The following is a 19,414-nucleotide window of genomic DNA, read 5'->3' as shown; positions in this document are numbered from 1 at the left end:
ACATAAATACATGCTGCAATCAGAACGTTACAGAATTTGTTCCAAAGAATATTACACATACAGGCACATTCTGTGTCTCAATTACACCCAGTGAATGGCTGCTTAAAATAAATTTCAATATTCAAGGAGCATGTGTTCTCAATCTGAATACGTTCTCGGCTGTATTAATGAAACTTGGTAGTGTGGTGGTCTAAAAATACTGTCGAGGGAACAGATGTTGTTGCACCTCACAAGCAGAGAATGATCACAGGTGTGAGAGACCCAATCGGAGCAAAGTGTAGACCGCGAGAATGCTTTGTGTGTTTTGTTTTTCGATCCCAACTTGTTTTACTGCTTCTATAAATCTAATAACGCGAACTGTGCTGGGATGTTGATTTTGTACATCGTATTTTGTTCTTTTTTAATTGACGAGAACATTATTTGTATCAGGATTTTGTAATCTTTTATGTGTACAATAGAAATCAGAATACTACACGAAAAAAAAAAAATAAATAAATATATGTACTTACATACTAAACAGAATATTTAGAGACATTTGTAACACATTTGTTCATTGGAAAATATCTTTCTGAATAGGGTAAACATTTTTGATATAGTCTACCGATAATTAATTATAATTCCGCATCAATTCAATTAATGGATTAAACATTTATTTTTTATTATTGATATGTCAGAGATTTAAAGTTATATTTTACTAAAAAAAAACTGTTGATTTAGAAAAAGCAGATAGTAGAGTGTCTATGCCGGTTGACCCCGGCATAGGGAAATCAATGTGTTAGAGAGAGAGCGTTCTATCAATGTGTTGGAGAGAGACAGATGACGTCACATGCCCCGACGCGCCGTGGAAGGAGTCTACTGACTTAGTAGTTAGATAGTTCAACTTTTATCCGCTAGATGTCACTAGTAGTCACTTGTCATCCGCCATTTTTCAACAATAATTTATAAATTATTTATTTAAAAGATCTTTTCTGTGGCATATAGATTATTGGTAAATCGATGTTTTTGCGTTTTTATCCCCCTGCGAGGGGGGCTTTGAGAGGAAGCCCGAAGGTTAAAGTGATACACTTTTCTGCATCTTTTTTGGGGTCCCAAAAATAATATTCTCGGCAAAATTCAGCTTGTTCTTATGATCTTTAGAGGTTCAGTGGCATTTCATCGTCTCTGACGACTGGAGTACTTATTATGAAATTCAAACTATCTTTATAGACCATACAGGAAGATTCTGATACACAATAATAAGTGTGAGATGTGTGTGCGTTAATTAAATTAATTAACGCAGCAAAAACTATGCCTGCTCAAAAATACGCTTCTTGGTATCGTTACAATATTTTTAGATTGTAGGGTCATTTTTAAAATTAATTTTCATTATGCTGTAACACAACAAACAATGGACAGTATTTGAGGCACGACACAAAATGAACGAGGCGGCGTTGCTCCGAATCGGGCGAGACGTGGGAGTGTATCGTTTACTAGCACATTAATTAGCACAGAATAGAATAGCACCGAAATTTTTACCCTTTTAAAGGGCTTTTAATTGACTAAACTGGAAATTGATGGTAATAGAGGACAAAACTCGAATACCTGGAGAAAAAGCCAGACCACTGGCTTATTCAAAAGCTAATCTGGTAATAATCTGAATTCTCACACATGTATGATTTTTCATAGATAAATCAAAATTCCCCGCTTTTATAACGACTTCAATCTAGCAAGCAATTGGTAGAATCTACAGACATCTGTCAGAGAAATTTGACAAATGCCTACAAGCAGTTGCTCACGCCGTTCTTTATTAAAAACTCCGATATTAGTTTGTGTAAACAAACAAATGGACGTTTATTCTATTTCAAGACAACTAAAGAGTTTTCTTCGGAGATTTTTAAAACGCAATTTAAAACCTTATACAGCATGAGATTTGAAATACATGAATTAAAACTATAAATTCTTGGATCATTACAATATTCAGAAGGACTCTACTAGGCAGCTTACTTAAAATGGCTTATAATTCACAATATCTACCACAATTTACGAGTATATATATATATATATATATATATATATATATATATATATATATATATATATTGTTCTATTTTTTTTTTAAATGGAAGTAAAAACGTGCGGTTTATATATTTTTCCCACATATCCTCTAATAATGAATCAGAATGCGTCATCAGTTATTCCATATATGTTGTAGTTTAGGCTGTACTAATAAGCAGATGGAGAGGAAGGGTACAAAACTGACGCAACAGTTTTTTTTGTTATTTGAATTTTAATAAACTTGGGAAAAAAAAGAACCACATACAACAAAATTCCAAACACTTTTACTAGTAAGCCGATATATACAACGTCATCACTGTAAAAATCTAGAACTATTGGCTAACAAATAATAACAGCCATATATCAATCAAGCTAACCACGAATCATTTATTATATTTTCTTATAATAGATTACATACCGACACATAATAATCCATTTACCTTCACCAAATAGTAAACAAGCGTTTCCAATTCTATTGCATACAATTAAAACGAACGTTAATTAATCTTATCTTAGGCGAAACTGTTATGTTTATATCGTTGTCTTGATACATACAACTTTCTTCGAATTTGGAACGGCATTTTTAAGACTTATTAACGGGTTAAATATGCTGTAAACCAGTTTGTACAATTACTACAGTGTGAACTTTAGTTGTATACCTAAGCAGGCACAAGAATTTAATATGACATGCAGAATATAATAATAACATAAAATATATAAAAGCACGAACAATCTCTGAAATAAAAGGTAGGAAAAGCTGGAAAACTACAACAAAAATGCCTATTAATTGAATCTTAGAGTCAAAGCACTTATTTTGTTAAAAAATTCAATGTTCAAAAATAATTTTATTTTATTTATTTTTATTTATTTATTATGAAAGTACAAATGCCACTTATAGAAATGCTAAATATACAATTAAAGATCCTGAGCGAAGGCTATGTGGGTCGAATTAGAAAAAGATGTATAATGCAAACACCAATGTAATTACTTTAACGCATTACAAATTTTGAATAAGAAGATGAGATCCAACTGCACAAATAATTTGTATATGTGAACAGATGTTATCATTATTGATATTTATTTAACAGAAAGAAAACTCAAACTTATTCATACAAAAAGGAAACAAAAAAGAATGAATGTAAACAATGTCAGTGTTAGGGGGTTCTAAAATGGTTCTTATAAATAAGAATTATTCATTTTCGTTTGATGACATTGATGTTCATTACCTTTACTATCTTGGGGAAAAGATTGTAGGACTTTATTCCTTCTACCACAATGCTTTGTTGTCCTGCAGTTGTGTTCATTGCTGATTGATGTCCATAATCTTATTGAGAAGATATAGTTCTTTTGTCGGGAAAAGTCTTGTTAGTCTGAAGCTTTTTTTATAGCTGTATTTTGAAGCACACAAAGAGCGTGAAGATGGTTATGTGTGGCTTTTCCCCAAATTAGAGTTAAATAGGTGACATGGCTATGGATTAAACGGTAGTATATATTTTTCCTGTATTTAATTTCTACATAATTTGCTGATCTTCCAAAAACCCCTATTGCTGGTGAGATTTGTTTGCATAAATGTTTGCACATTTATAGTGTACCTCTTAGTGGCAATGTTGAAATTGAATTAGCATATATGTAAAAGGAACAGCGTTGGTCCAAGTATAGACCCTTGAGGAATTCTATATTTAATATTTTACAATTCTCCCTTTTAACATAGGTAAGTTATGTCCTTCCTGAGAGGTAATACAGATAATAACAACATGTGATCAACTGTATCAAAAGCTTTCTTCAAATCAAGCGATACAAATATACAAAACTGACATTTATCAACTTTATGAATCATATTTCTTATAAGATCAGCTATTGCTGTTAATATGCTGCTACCCTGTCTAGATCTCTATATCATAAGGACTGCTCCTCTTTATTAGTTGACTAACTTATATGACTTACAAATCATGCTATATATGCGTGATTTATAGACTTCAAAAAGCAGCTTTGAGCGAAATAATGTTGCCAATAGAGAACTAAAAATCAAATGTTTATCAAGACAGGCAACAAGGGTTAAGCGTCCAAGCGAAACTGACAGAGGAAGGAAATAAACTTCGGAGAATTCGACAAGGATGGATACTTTCACCACTATTATTCAACATCTACAGCAAAACCACATTTACGAAGCTCTATCGGAAGTTGCAGAATATATAGTTGGAAGTTGCGGTATACTCGTAGATACCTACTAATATTAAGGACATTTTTACAAGCGATAAGGAAGAGTTACGATGTATAATAAACCATTTACACAATACCTGAGAGCAGCATGAACTAGAAATGAACAAATATGAAAAAATAAAAATGATAGTCATAAAATGTCAAGAAATGTAGATAACGTGGTTATTATCAACAACAGAAAAAGTACCAACGTATAAACACTTCAGAACATGATTAAGGGATGATGAAGATAAGACAAAAAATATGTGTATAGTAGAAATTGCAAGAAACGAATATATGACTGATGAACTTAATTTGCAACTCTAATTTTAGAACAAAGATCAAATAAAAATTTTACCATGATATTTTCCATATTGCTATCACCATTTTCCTTGCCTTTATTTCTATAAGGGGTCAGATTTTTGATGATGCCTAATGCACTAGAACTAATACTATTGCACTAGAGCAAACGGCTTCTTTTTTTTAATTTTTCTGCTGATTGACCAGTTGTCAACAAGCTGCAGAGGCCTTCATAATTCTTTACGAACGTGTTAAATTCTTCTTTTAGTGTGGATATCTTCGAATTCTGCGGGTATCTTCATCTGCAATACAATAGTGTTTTCCAATACCATAGAAGAGCTGCAAAACTTAATAAACAAAATAACGAAAACAAGTAGAACATATGGACTGGATATAAACACCAGCAAAACCAAGCCAATGATCATCAGCAATAAAAACATAACTGGAGCAAATCTGTAAGTGAACCAAATGAGAATTGAGAATGTGTCTAACAGTACAACTATTTGGGAACTATAATCAATGAGTCGTGGGACAATACCCTAAATGTCGCATTGGAAAGGCAAAAAGTGCATTCTTGACTATAAGCTCTGTGTTCAAGAGCCATGATCTCACCCTAGAAACAAAAATAAGGCTCCTTAAATCTTACGTGTACTCAGTGCTTCTGTACGAAGTAGAAACGTGGTCATTGAAGGCGGAAACTCTAATCAAAACTTCAGGCTTTTGAGCTATGGTTATATAGAAGGATCTTAAAGATACCATGGACAGACAAAGTCACCGATGAAGAAGTACTATGGAGGATGACCACAACCGCGGATTTGGTCAACATCGTGAAGGGCCGTAAGCTGCAATGCTTGGGACATATCAAGGCGGATATGAGCTACTCCAATGCACTTTGCAAGGTAAAATTGAAGGAAAAAGGGCCCCAGGATGAAGAAGAATATCCTGGTTGCTAACCTGAGAGCATGGTATAGAAAGACCTTAACACAGCTATTCCGTATAGCAATCAACAAAGTCATCATAGCCAGAATCATCGCCAACCTTCGGAATCATCCCAGGACCTTGTTTTAAAGGTTTTGAATAACATACATATTACTTTTGGCTAAACATTCCTAGAGTTGTATGCCTGTATCCAAGCAGGTATTTTTTCCACCCTTTTGTATGGAGTTGAAACAACTGGACACTGAAACACTAAAACATTAAAAACCTGGAAGCATTCGAAATGTGGTGCTACCGACGTATTCTGAAAATATCATGGATGGATCGCACAACAAACGCACAAGTTCTTGGACAAATAGGAAAGCAATGAGAAGTTTTAAGTTCCATGAGAGGTGAAAAATACGAACTATTAAGGAATATAATGCAGGGCAAAATCAAAGGAAGAAAAAGCGTAGAAAGACGTAAAATCTGGTGGCTACGAAATCTCCGTGAATGTTTTAGATCAGTTCAAGGCGCATAACCAACAAAATTATAATTGTCAGAATGATTTCTGACGTCTCCTACAGTAGTGGAACTTGAAGAAGGGTCCAGGCGGGTTTTAACTTATTGTATATTGAGAATTTAGGTTTTCGTACAATGAGCCAATACATTTTTTTGAATTTGAGGTTAAGTTATTTTCTTTTAGGTTTAATATGATTCTTCGATTTCAACGGAGCATCCAAATTTATGCCTAGGTACTTATCTGAGTTATGGCTTGAGGTAAAATGAACTTGAACTGATTGTCTTCACTGATTTTTATATTTTCCACTCTCACATCCATTGGCTGTCATATGTTGCATGACTGTTAAAAAGATATTCTCTACTTTCTTTATTATTTTGCTCGACTGTATCATCAGCATAGGTAGCTAGTTTATTATTTCTCTGTTAAAATATGTCACGTATCTTCTTCAAGTGCCATCTCCGCGGCGGAGGTCGGCAATCATCATAGCTATTCGGACTTTTGAGACGGCTAGTAGACGACAACAGTAGTAGTAGACGACAACAAGTAAAGAACTGGTGCCAATACACTACTCTGAGGAACACCCGCTTTAATTTGTCTTATATCAGCGTACACCTGTTCTTGCTTAACCGTAAACATTGTTTCTTTTAAGCAAGATCGGATAATGTTCACATATTGTATCGTGAGTATAATAAGTCCTACGTGCCAGATTTTGTCAAATACCTGGAAGCCATCAAGTAATATAGCAGAGAGATGTGATATTTGGAGTGCATACCTTAGGCAAATGTGCTAATACTAGACTTATATAGCGTATCAGCACACAGCTTAGATTATGTAGAAAATGGTTTCCAGAGCTAGCTAAAAGACGACAGGTAAGCATAGGGTCGAAACTATTACAGCAACGTTGTTCAGATGGTCCCTTCTTTTTCTTCTTCAGCCTTAAGTAATCCAACTTTGGACATATGCCTCACCCAAATCAATCCAATGTTTTCTATTTTGCACCACTTGCCTCCAGTTGTGTCCTCCGATCTTCTTAACGTCATCAGCCCATCTCATCTGTGGTCATCCTCTGCTTCTCTTTCCTAACCATGGTCTCCATAGTTGTATTTCGTGGTTCCATCTTTTATCCTTCAGTCGGGAATTATGTCCTGTGAAGCTCCATTTTAATTTGGCAGAATGTTCTTCTGCGTCTTTTACTTTGGTTTCGCTTTTAATCCATTTGTTTGTTTTTTTGTCTATAAATCTCACCCCGAGCATTGATCTTTCCATCTCTCTTTGTGCCTTTACTATTTTATCTATATTAGACTTGGTGAGTGTCCACGTATGTAAGTATAGGGAGAAGACACTGATAGTAAATTCTGGTTTTCAAATATTGTTCTATTTTAGTGCTTTTGAAGATCCAACTCAGTTTTCCAAATCCTGCCCACGCTAACCTTATTGTTAATAATTTCGGCAGTTTGATTTTCTTCGTTAACTTTCATTATCTGTCCCAGGTAGATGTATTCACTTACTGTTTCTAAATATATGTCGTTCAATGTTATTTCTCTAATGTTCGGTATATTTGTCATTATTATTTGCATCTTCATGTGTGTAGTTCTTCGAAACTTGTAGCGAATATTACAATGTCATCAGCGTATCTCAAATGACTCAGTTTTCTTACATTAACATTTATTTCTTTATCTGCCCAGTTAATGTCTTGGAACACGTCTTAAAGTCCAAGTGTGAATAGCTTTGGTGAGATATCATCTCCCTGGCGAACTCCTCTGGCGAGGAGGTTCAACATGTTGAACTTCAGAGGATCCCTACTACACGGTAATTATTATAGCACTAGTGAGTCAGATACGATTGCGAAGTTCCTATATACAAAAAGATTTCTAAGTATCCAGAAGATTGGCAGTAACTGTCAGGTAATAAACAGATATGATAATAAAATCGAAGATTGATAATTCCGATTAAGAATTGACATCCCTGTATAAACATATTTATTACCAACGAAGTGTTAATTCAGGTATGTGAAAGCAGTTGTTTTGCTTTCTCTATAAGTATATTTTAAAGTTTTAATAATAAATTTTGTTATTTATAGTTTCACCAGTTGTTTAATTAGTTTAACTTAGTTAGTTCCGTTTTGTTTAATTTTCAACATTAAATCACTAATTGATGTTTAAATTAAATACATTCTACAATTTATGCTACGAACTTTGAATAGTTCAAGAACCTGCAATTTAACTTAGTTTATTAGCATACCTATTCTGTTTGAAACAAAACTAAAACATTTTATATTAAATAAAAACTGAGATATAAACAACATTAGAGCTATAGTTTTAAAAAAATATATTTTTGTACGTTTTTTAATATTTTGCTTGTTTCCCTTAATAATAAAAAATATTCTTTCATATAGAAAACTAAAACACATTCCGGGAAACTGAATATTTTATATTTTATCAGAATAAACCAATAAACCAGAATTATTGTATGCAGTATGCAAGACAGATCAATAACATATGCAATTTTCATTACAGCGCAGCTAATAAAAAAATAAAGGAAATAAAGGCTCATAATATAGTATTCAATATATAAGACCAGCTATAATATACGGAACTGAATATTGGACAGTTAAAAAGAAAGTGGAAAAACGTATACATACGGCTGAAATTAAAATGCTTAGATAAATGAGTGGAGATACAGAAAAAGGATAAAATTAAGAACTAGTATATATTTCAAAAATGAAAGGGTATAGGTTAAGATGGTTTAAAGATAAATGCCTTATTGGTATTGCGAAGAGATCGCCAATAAGAAGAAGGAATGCATTGCCACAAGAGGACAGGCTACGAGGGAAGGAGGCATAGGAGAAATAATTGAAGTTAGCAGACTGCATAACCGAGAAGAAGAGGCACTGGAGAGAACTGTGTGACAAGTTGAATGAGGACATTTGGTGTCAGGGATACAAAATCGTAATAAACTAGTTCAAGCTGTACCCTCTGTATGAGATGTCACTGGACAGGAAGCTTGAGGTTACCCGAGAGCTGTTTATACCCGGCCATTGGCATGGAGTGCAGTGGGACGCCGAAGCTGAACGAGCTGTACATTTTAATATAGACCCTATTGAAGCTGGCAATGGGATAAGACAGGGAGATTCCCTGAGTCCTCTATTGTTCAACCTGATTATGGATAAAATAATAAAAAAAGTAAGCACTAAAAAAGGATACCAAAATGCAGTGAAGACGATTTACAACGTATGCTGCACCACAAGAAAATTTAACATGTTAATTTGCCGAAAAAAGACAAAATGTATGGTTACAACAGCAAATTTACTAAGATGTAAACTGGAGCTGGAAGGTCATAAAATAGAAAAGGTGATGGGGTTTAAATATCTATGCTACGGAAAGCTCGAAACTGAAGTGGAAGATCAAGTGAATAGAGCAAACAGAGCCGCAGGTTGCCGAAATGAAACAATATGGACAAATAAAAATATCGGGAAAGAAACGAAAGGCAGAATTTACAAAAGAGTCATCATACGCGGCAGAAACACGACCTGACACAGAAAGGACAAAGATGTTAGAAACATCAGAGATTAAAACACTTAGAAAAATTGATGGTAAGACACTATGGGACAGAGCTAGAAGTACAGATATACGACGTGGAAGCAAGGTGGAGAACATCACGAAATCGATGGAACGACAACTTACTGGAGACACATTGAAAAATAGACAGAGTCATGTCTACATAAAAAGAAGAAAAAGAAGAGAAATTTAATCATCAAAAATTATAATGATGTTCAAATTAGATGAGCGTTAAACACTTGTAAGTAAGAAAATAAAAAATAAAAAAATGTTATATATAATTTATAAAATGATTAGCTGTTTGCGTACTTTATCAAAAAATTTCATATCTTCATAGAGTATAATTAATTACTAATTTCGTACCCATTTTGAAGACCTAGCATCAAGTACTGCCTTTAAGTAGCTAAATTTTTAAAACAATTTTTGTTGCTAATAACTTTTCTGCATCTAATTTCTCATTAAACATAACTTGTGTCAATTCCACTTACTTCAAAGCCTTAGGACTTGCTAACACTTCCTAATTCGGTATATTATTCACAAACAGCCCTTATAGCGAACACAAAACTCACTACTTTATACTGCACTCGCGCCAAGTTGTAGCAAATGACTGGCAATACTAAACATTAGGGTCCTTGGTCTCATCATGAAAGGAAACCACCCTTTATAAATGGAATCAGGGGCGCGCTCGCGGCGAGTAAATGAGACGGGGATTAATGCGACGGCAGCGCTGAGAGTCTTGACGTGTATCGATGATGATAAAACCGAGTGAACTGAAGATTATGGTGATAATTCTGGTATTATATAAATATTGATTGTATATCTCTGAAGTGTTTTGATTGATAAGGAAGGATTTTATGTTTTAAAAATAAATATTTATGTCTGGTACACACAGAATTATACAAATAAGTTAATATGTATGTTACGTATACTAGTTACATGCTTGAGAAAGAGAAATACATCTACAATAATATTATTATCAGAAAAACAGTTTAAGAAAAATATCTTAGCATCCGTATAGATCACTTTGAAGATCATACCACAACGCAAATGTCTAGGTATATTTTTATAAATAAACGTATTTTGTTTATCTGTAATAAATTTAAAAAAAGTAATACAAAATGTGTAGTTTAAATTGTTGTTTAATATGTCAAAAACCATAAATTGCAAAAAAAACAGAAAATTGGAGCAAAACAAATATATTGCAAATCACCCATGTTTCACATACCACCATAAAATGTCAAAAATACGAAATATAAACTTAAAAAATAAAGTTGGCCACCACGTTGGCTTATCACATCTCTACATCTACTGTTCATGCTCCCGAATCACATTGTTAATGTCTGCTTGAGGTAGTTGTGTCCCTTGTTCTCTTAGAAGCTCTTTTAATTGAAGCTCATTGTAGACATTGCCCACATATGGAGTAATTCTTCGTTGGAACATGCCCCATACATGCTCAATGGGATTCAAGTCCGGTGATTGTGCTGGCCACGGCAATACATCAATACCCTCGTTATCCAACCAGTTTGTTACAATATGCGCAACAAGTGGTCGGGCGTTATCATGCATAAAGTGAAAATTTTCTCCAACAGCAGCAGCAAACGGGCGCACAACAGGTTCAAGAATAGTGTCCAAATATTGCTGACACTTCTTGAAGATGTCGTAATCGTTCTCCATTTCCGGGTCGTCTCCAAACTCTTGTCCGACGAGAATCTGAATGAAATCCATATCTAGACTCGTCACTGAACAAAACTGTGGCCCAGTCATTGTCAGTCCAATTCTAAGACTCTTGACACCAGGTGAATCTTGCAGCGTGATTGTCTCTATATAGAATTTGACATCTGAGTGGTAGCCGACTACAAAGATTGGCTTTATGGAGACAATTCCCCACAGTACTGCTGCTAATTGTTACATTATGTGCAAACTGTAATCCATTAACCAGCTCGGGTGCTGTGATTGTTGGCTGCCTTCTGGCATTTAAAATTAAATATCGGTCTTGAGCGACGGTTGTAGAGCGACCACGTCCTGGATGTTGCTCGGCTGGACTCCCAGTGTCTCTAAACCGACGCCACAAACAACTTACGACGCTTTGGGAGACACCCAGCTGGTCAGCAACTTGAGTTTGTCGCATACCAGCTTGAAGGAGGCCCACGGCTCTATTCATCTCGTTCAACGTTAAATGTTGTCGTTGCATGGTAAAAAGACAATATCTTTAACTCACCTATTAAGCAAGAATGGTATAAAGTGACTAAAATTAAAAATAAACAAAACATGAAAATGTCGATTTTTTTGTCCCTTATAAAAAACATTCTAAAACACGTATTGCTATCAGTTTTACATTTTTTTTACAAGCAAATTTATATGAACAGCAAATTTATATACCAGCACAGTAAAAGTCAACGTAACACAAGAAGAATCTGCTGAGATTTTTAATAATTTTTGGGTTAAAATCAGGCTTTTAAAATTTATTTAAGGTTTTTAGTCTTTAGTTCAGAAAGTTATGGTAGTGTTGGTGAATGAATTGTTTTAATTGCAACTGTTGCAGATATTTGTATTTTTCATTTAGACCATATAATTTAATCAATTACCGTACACCACATGGACATGTCTAAATAGACTAAAAACCGGCCAGTCACGGTGTAGGTTAAACTTATGAGTATACATATACGGAAGATGACAAGTGTAAACATCTATTAGTTAGCTCAGACTTGACCCAGGCATGCACTGACCTTGATCTAATGGTAGCTAATGACAGGGCCATTCAAGAGGTGAAACATTGGCAGCATATCTGCATTCGCAGTTTTGTGTCCGTTATTTTTGTCCTTTAATAAAATACAAGACGCCTGTATTTAAGTCAAATACAGGCCAGAGAACTTTTATTTAAAGATCCCTTATTTTGACATAACCTGTCAAATTACGAGTAGAAGGCTGAGAGACATCTAACTTCACTCTAACTATTTATATAGATATTTGATAAAATTTGTTGTATGTTTTGTTTTATTTCATGAAGATTGTTTTTAGTATTATTATTCTTAATTAGTAAATTTTCATGATTATTTTTTTACGTTATACCAATAATATTCATATATAACAACTCAATTTCTTCATCTATCATTTGTGCTAGCTAAACTAGCTATATCTAACGGTTCTTCAACGTTATAAGACGAGTATTATGGATTATATAATTCTTTAAATGACAATATTCAATTAAATTTAACGTTTTACTCTTTTCAATGATCTTATTTTAATTTTTAATTTAGGATTAGCTACATAAGTAACAAATGGCCATTTATAGGTTATTTATATTATACAAAAATATTTAATGTCATTTGTCAAAATAAAAGATTTCTTCAACATGTTAGCAATAACTCTCTTTGAACATGAAGTATTTTGTACTTTATTAAAGGATCCTGTAATAAAGGCGGCTATTATCTTATGGTTTTAATAACTCTCTAATGTAGGTGCCAATAATTTTCTAATTGGTACGAAGCCCCAAAAGTCTATATCTACTTCAGTTTTTAAATTCAAAATTTTTTGAGCGTTCTCTGATGTGTCCGATATTGTATTGCTAAAAAAAATAGAAAACTATAAATATAGGTCACTCTATAAAATATTCTGCAAATATCTAACAAAACAAATAATGTTATTTGAGTAATTATACCACAAAAGAAGAGACTTATCGGTCTACTTTCTATTGCATAATAAGTTATTTGTATTTATTATAATTTAATGACAATTTGGATATTATAGATAAACTTTAAAAAAGTATTAATTATTTACACAAAAATTTATTTTGTACGCCTATGGCCGCAAGTTAGGTAGCCGATAATATCACCCCCCGAGGCGAAGTAGCATTTAGACCAGTAGGAGAGTAGAGCAGTCTTTTTTGATGGTATAATGGTGAAAAATAAAAGAAATTATGACATACCACAACAAGTTTGAAGATAGATATTATTACGGGCAGGCGATCCTATTATCAGCGGCTTACCTGAAACAGAATAGAACGATATAATTAGTATTAGAACTGATGCTATTATACTCTCAAAATTGGGGATGATATTATGCCAATTTTGAGTTGGGTTCATATTACGAACGATCATAATTGCGTATTTAAACAGGGTAATAATATAATGTTTTATGGTTTTATTGGTGTGTTGTATTTTATAGTTCATGAAACGAGTATTTTAATGATTCATATAATTAACTCTAGAATACAGAGATTCCAGGATGTGGACCAAAACGTATTCATATAATGTAATATTGTTAAGTAAATAGCTAAAATAAATTCCGCAAAACTTATTACAGAGTAAACGAAGATCAAACGGCATAAGGCAGAGGTGCATATCCTCACCCATGCTTTTTTTTATTCCTATATTTATTTTTCTATAACATTCTTATACTTAATATTATAAAAACAGTGCAATAATATATTCTGGCTATGGATCTAAAGTCATTAACAAGAAAAATGTGGCTTTGAGCATCGATTTTAATACCCTCTATTGTCAAAAATACTAAATTTTTTCTCGGTGACAAGACCAGCTTTTAAGAACCGACAACTTAAGCAAATATATTAAGAATAACAAGAGCCAAAGAGAGAAAGCACTTTCACAGTGGTGTATACAAACTTACACGTGGGGACTGATCAAAACCTATATCGGTCAAACTGTAGAACTTTTAAAAAACGTATCGCAGAACATAAGAGCTTTCAATAATAAATAAAACCGATTCTATGTACGCACTTTACCTTCTCCATCATAATCATTCTTTTAATGACCAATTTCAAACTCTACATATTGAAAATAAAGGGCCTAAGCTATCTTTATTAGAATCTATGGAATTAATAAATTAAAATATAGATATAATTGTGAATGGTCAGCTTGAGACAAACAGCTTTCCTCTCCTCAACTATTCCAAACTTATTCAGTTAAAGACTATAAAGTATCGACATATAGTTAAAGGACATCACTTGAGAAAGGCACTCTGTCATAACAGCTGTGTGGAAATGGAGACAAAGTGGTTTTATTCTTAGATAAAATAAACTTCCATCAAGTAATGGTCGAATCCATCACTTATTTCCATAACATTATTTTTGATGTAGCATCATCACCAATAAAATTTACCATTTTATGAAAATTTGTAAATATATCTTTATATATACAAATGTGCATTCATATAAGCCAATGTTATACACTCACTACCTAACATATTCAGAAAATCAATATATTGGATATTTTTCATTTAGCAGCATTTGCAATATACAAATAATGGTACATTGTGTAACCATCTAATCTAACGTACGATTGTGCAGTAAAATAAATTGATTTCTTTAATAAGATTTGGAGCATCTCATTTGCATTCCAGTCCATAATCAGTAGATTAACCATTTCTTTCCAGTCTCCTTTCTATGATATTTCTCAGAATATTTATGTTATTATTCGTTTGTTTAGAAATAAACTTCTACTTGCTATGGTAGAATTTCGCATTCCATTTGATCTTGTCCGGTTAACTGAACTTACACTCACAGGTGCAGAGAGCATGGTAAAAATCCAAAACGATCTCTCAAGACCCTTCCATTGCAAAAATGGACTAAGACAGGGTGATGGACTATCGTGTCTCTTATTTAACCTGGCATTAGAAAAAATAATTCGAGAGTCGCAGATTACTACGAATGGTACTATCTTTAACAAATCAGTACAAATTGTAGGATACGCAGATGACATTGACATCATAGGTAGGTCCACAGAATCTCTGACTGAAGCATTTCGGTCGTTAAGAGCATCTGCACACAGAATGGGACTAAATATAAATGTTCAAAAGATCAAATATATGTGTTGCACTAGGTCAAGCAACCCGACACCTACACGAATAATAATTGATGACCTACAACTGGAAGGTGTTGACACCTTCATATACTTAGGGTCTCTGCTAACCAAAGATAACAACGTCAGTGAAGAAATAAAAAGAAGAATAGTGCTCGCCAATAAGTGTTACTATGGCTTAAGAAGACAGATGGCCTCAAAAATGCCTAGAAAAATTAAACTGACTGTATACAAAACACTAATAAGACCAGTGCTAACATATGGTTCAGAAACTTGGACACTAACACAGAATGGCCAAGAATTGCTCAAACGTTTTGAGCGAAAAATACTAAGACGAATATATGGAGGCATAAAAGAACAAGGTTTGTGGCGCAGGTGTTACAATTTTGAGTTGTATAGAAGATTTGGAGAACCTGACGCTGTAAAATTCATTAAGGTAGCACGCCTCAGATGGATAGGTCATGTAATCAGACGAGAGGAAGATGCCATAGTCAGAAAAGTTTTGACCGAAAAGGGCCGATCGGACAAAGAAGAAGAGGAAGACCGAGACTTAGGCAGAGAACAACCGAACACAACCGTGTGTTTGATTATTCTATGACTTAGGTACCAAGACAACCTAGAAAATGATTTGAAGTCTATCGGAATTAGAGCATGGAGAAGAGTTGCCAGAGGCAGGGGCGAATGGAGGATTGTTCTGAAGAAGGCTTTGGCTCATAAAGAGCTGTAACGCCACTGATGATGATGATGATTCGTTTGCTTACCAGCTATATATGTGGTTTGTTTGTCTTCTAATTTATTTTGCAATATTTATCTTAATCTTTAGCCGAGTAGTTTTGTGTTGTACTTACAGCTTCTTGAAAGGCAAATTGCCCTAAAGCTTTCTGGATCGGTTTAGTATGCTTGTTTATAAATCAGTAATATTATTTTCCTTTCCATTGTTTTGGTATTTTCTATGTTTTCCACAGTTGCCGTGTTTTCCAACTGCATCATTTTTCCTCCGTGAGAATTTTACCGTTTTAGGTTCAATTCTATTATTTCATATGCTATCTTAATCTTTCTAAGTGCTTCTTGTATTTTCTCTAGAATTTTTCCCTCATATTTATTTCAATTTTTGGAAATCCTGTTTTAGCTAACTCTGTTTTCCCTTTTGCTTTATTCTTTTCTTCCTTAAATTTATTTTAAGTAATAATCTACCAAGGATCAAACCTAAAAAGATTATAATGCTATTTAATAAATAATCGTTTTATTAAACACGTGTTTTCCGTTATTGTTTCAAACACAACTCCATAATCGACTTGAACATGAAAATTTCACAGATATTACGAGCTTGTTCATCAATAAATCTGTTTACTTCAATACCTCTGTGTTGTTTTCACACATGAAAACATAAAACAAAAATACCCCGTCGGTGAGTTGGGATTGTTTTGTGAATTGTTATTGTTTTAGAGCGACGCACACTCCTCTTGACACACACAAAATTCGATCCATCAATTATCGTTTGAAAAATCCTCCGGTTTTAAAAGCCAATTAGCAATGAAACTCATTTGATACATATCGAATTTATCGAAAATGTTTTTTGCGCGTTTTGCCATAAATAAAGCCAGAAGCCGTTTGGTTATTGGCAAATCACCATTTAACAGGTGCCATTTTGAAATGTTCCGCATGGAAATATGCATGTGCGTTATGTAATAGGCCAAATCGAGATCGGCATTAAACTCAAATATAACAATTTTTGAAATTTGTTTTTAAATAGGAAATAATTACTCGCGACTGACCGCAATTTGTTTCAGAACAATAACTCTGCAAAAATGTTATTTTCCGAAATTAAAATTTACTACTTTCATATACCAACAACCTTTATGACCAAATTATTGGAATTTACTTTATTTTTATTTAGAACCAACAGTTATATACATATACCGGGAGATGAATCGTCAAACGGACCATACGAAAGTTAACGGGAAATTCTAAACTGTTTGTTTGCTTGAGAAACTATTTGTAGCCTGAAATCTATATTAAAAATAAATATTAAAATTGTTCTACGCATTAAACACATTCTAAAATTTTGAAAAAATTACAAACATTAGCCACGGTAGGTATTGTTGTAAACGTTAGGCCACACGCAGTGCAAAATCTGTATAACGGATTGGGTTCAGTCACAATGAAGTTAGATCAGTGATTCCCAACCTGGGGGCGATCGCCCCCCGGGGGGCAATTTGAGATATTCAGGGGGGCGATAGAGCGAAGGGGGCGATATGGGGGGCGACAGAGAAAAGGGGGCGATAAGGGGAGCGTTTAGCATCCGGAAAACGAGAAATGGGTAAATGAGAAAAATAATAAAAGGGAAAAAAAATACAATACTTTCCATCGGATATCCATAGGATAATAAAAAGTAAATATATGTATACCAATGCAGGTAATAATAACACAAACATCTCGTCTAGTCACAGAGAGCTATGAATCATAATACAATTTAATTCTATACATTATCGTTATAATTATACATTATAACGAATTCTGCATTTTCCTTTGATCGAGCTTTCGTATTGTGCGATCATCCGCACAAAAGAGAAAGAGAGAGAAGTGGGATAAGAATGATAGAAGTAGGTACCGCTCCTGCCGATCTGACTCGAACAAAAAGCGAACGGCCGAGGTTGTCGTCGCTTCAAATGCGGAGTCTTTCGTTCCCGAGTTTTGTATTGTGGTATATAAAGTGGTTTTGTTTCAACTGACAGTCATTGTGTTCAGTGAGTCAAAAAGTGCCAAGCCGCACACAATTGGAGAAGAACTCATCCTCCCAGCTGTCAAAGAGATAGTTGATACTATGTTGGGACTCAGTCAGGCCGGCCAAGTAACAGATGCAGTTCCTCTCAGCAATAATACTGTCTCCAAAAGGATTGATGAAATGGGAGCGAATGTCGAAGATGTTCTCTGCAACAAATTGAAAAGCAGTGAGTTTACTGTGCAACTTGACGAAAGTACCCTGAGTAACAGCACAGCTTTGCTGCTGTTATATGTCCGATTCATTGACGACAATGGAGAAATGGCCAAGGAAATGCTGTTTGTTAGAAGTCTGATTACTGATACAAAAGGATCTTCCATATTTGAGGTCGAGATTTTTTGAGGAAAAAGAGATTCCCTTATTAAATATGATCGCTTGTGCTACTGACGGTGCAGCAGCAATGACAGGACGCCATCGGGGATTTATTGCACATCTGAAACAAGCAGTACCTGGAATTTTGTGTGTTCACTGCGTCATTCACAGAGAGCATTTGGCTGCCAAGAATTTGAGTGGGAGGTTGCACGATTCTCTTCCACTTGTCATAGATGCGTAAATAAAATTAATAACCAACGAATGATCGAATATTTCGTACACTTTGTGAAGAAAATGATGAGATATTTAATACATTGCTACTACATATGGAAGTCCGCTGGCTTTTTATAGGCAATTGTTTAAGGCGGTTCTTCAGCCTCATGGATACTGTTATTGAATTTCTTAATACTACTGACCCCACACTGAGTACAGAACTACAAGAGAAGCGAAATGACATCGCTTACTTATCAGATATTTTTCAAAAATTAAATGAAATGAACCTGCAACTACAGGGGAAGAACATAAATATGGCCAAAGCGAAGGGAGTAGTCGGAGCATTCACTGACAAACTATCTATTTTTGAAGTAAATATGCAGAGAAGAGATCTGACCAAATTCCCCAACTTGAAATCTTCTTGTGTTGATTCTGAGGATCTTCAAACATACTGCCTTCACCTTCAAACACTGAAAGAAGATCTGCAGTCCTGATTCCAAGATTTGACTAGTCTGAAAGTGCCAACTTGGTTTATCAATCCTTTCAGCGTGGAAGTTTCAACGGTATGTCCTTCTCTTCAAGAAAACTTATTGATTTGAGACATGATGTTGAAATTGAAAGTTTGTTTCGGGAGTGTGGTACGAAAGATTTTGGCCGCGGAAAAAAGAAGTGTATCCAATCTTGTGGAATGCAATCAAATTATTATTGGCATTCCCCACAACATATCTAGTGGAGAAAGGTTTTAGTTCTATGTGTATATTGA

The 19,414-nt window shown here is 34.2% G+C and overlaps 1 protein-coding gene across 7 annotated transcripts in view; it reads right to left on the bottom strand.

Annotated features, from left to right (window-relative positions):
- Window positions 1–19,414, bottom strand: part of LOC140436482 (TOX high mobility group box family member 4-A-like) — a 478,609-nt gene that overhangs the window by 240,185 nt on the left and 219,010 nt on the right. For 2 of the 7 annotated variants that reach the window (XM_072525339.1, XM_072525341.1), the window contains exon 1: window positions 10,017–10,288. The exons of the other annotated variants lie outside the window; for them this stretch is intronic. The gene's annotated coding sequence lies outside the window, so the exon portion shown is untranslated. Of the gene's footprint in view, window positions 1–10,016; window positions 10,289–19,414 lie in introns of those variants that run through there. 7 annotated transcript variants of the gene reach the window in all.

The sequence above is a fragment of the Diabrotica undecimpunctata genome, chromosome 3, assembly GCF_040954645.1.
Source record: "Diabrotica undecimpunctata isolate CICGRU chromosome 3, icDiaUnde3, whole genome shotgun sequence".
NCBI lineage: Eukaryota > Metazoa > Arthropoda > Insecta > Coleoptera > Chrysomelidae > Diabrotica > Diabrotica undecimpunctata.
The sequence above is the reverse complement of the archived record's forward strand: the minus strand, read 5'-3'. Positions and strand labels throughout refer to the sequence as shown.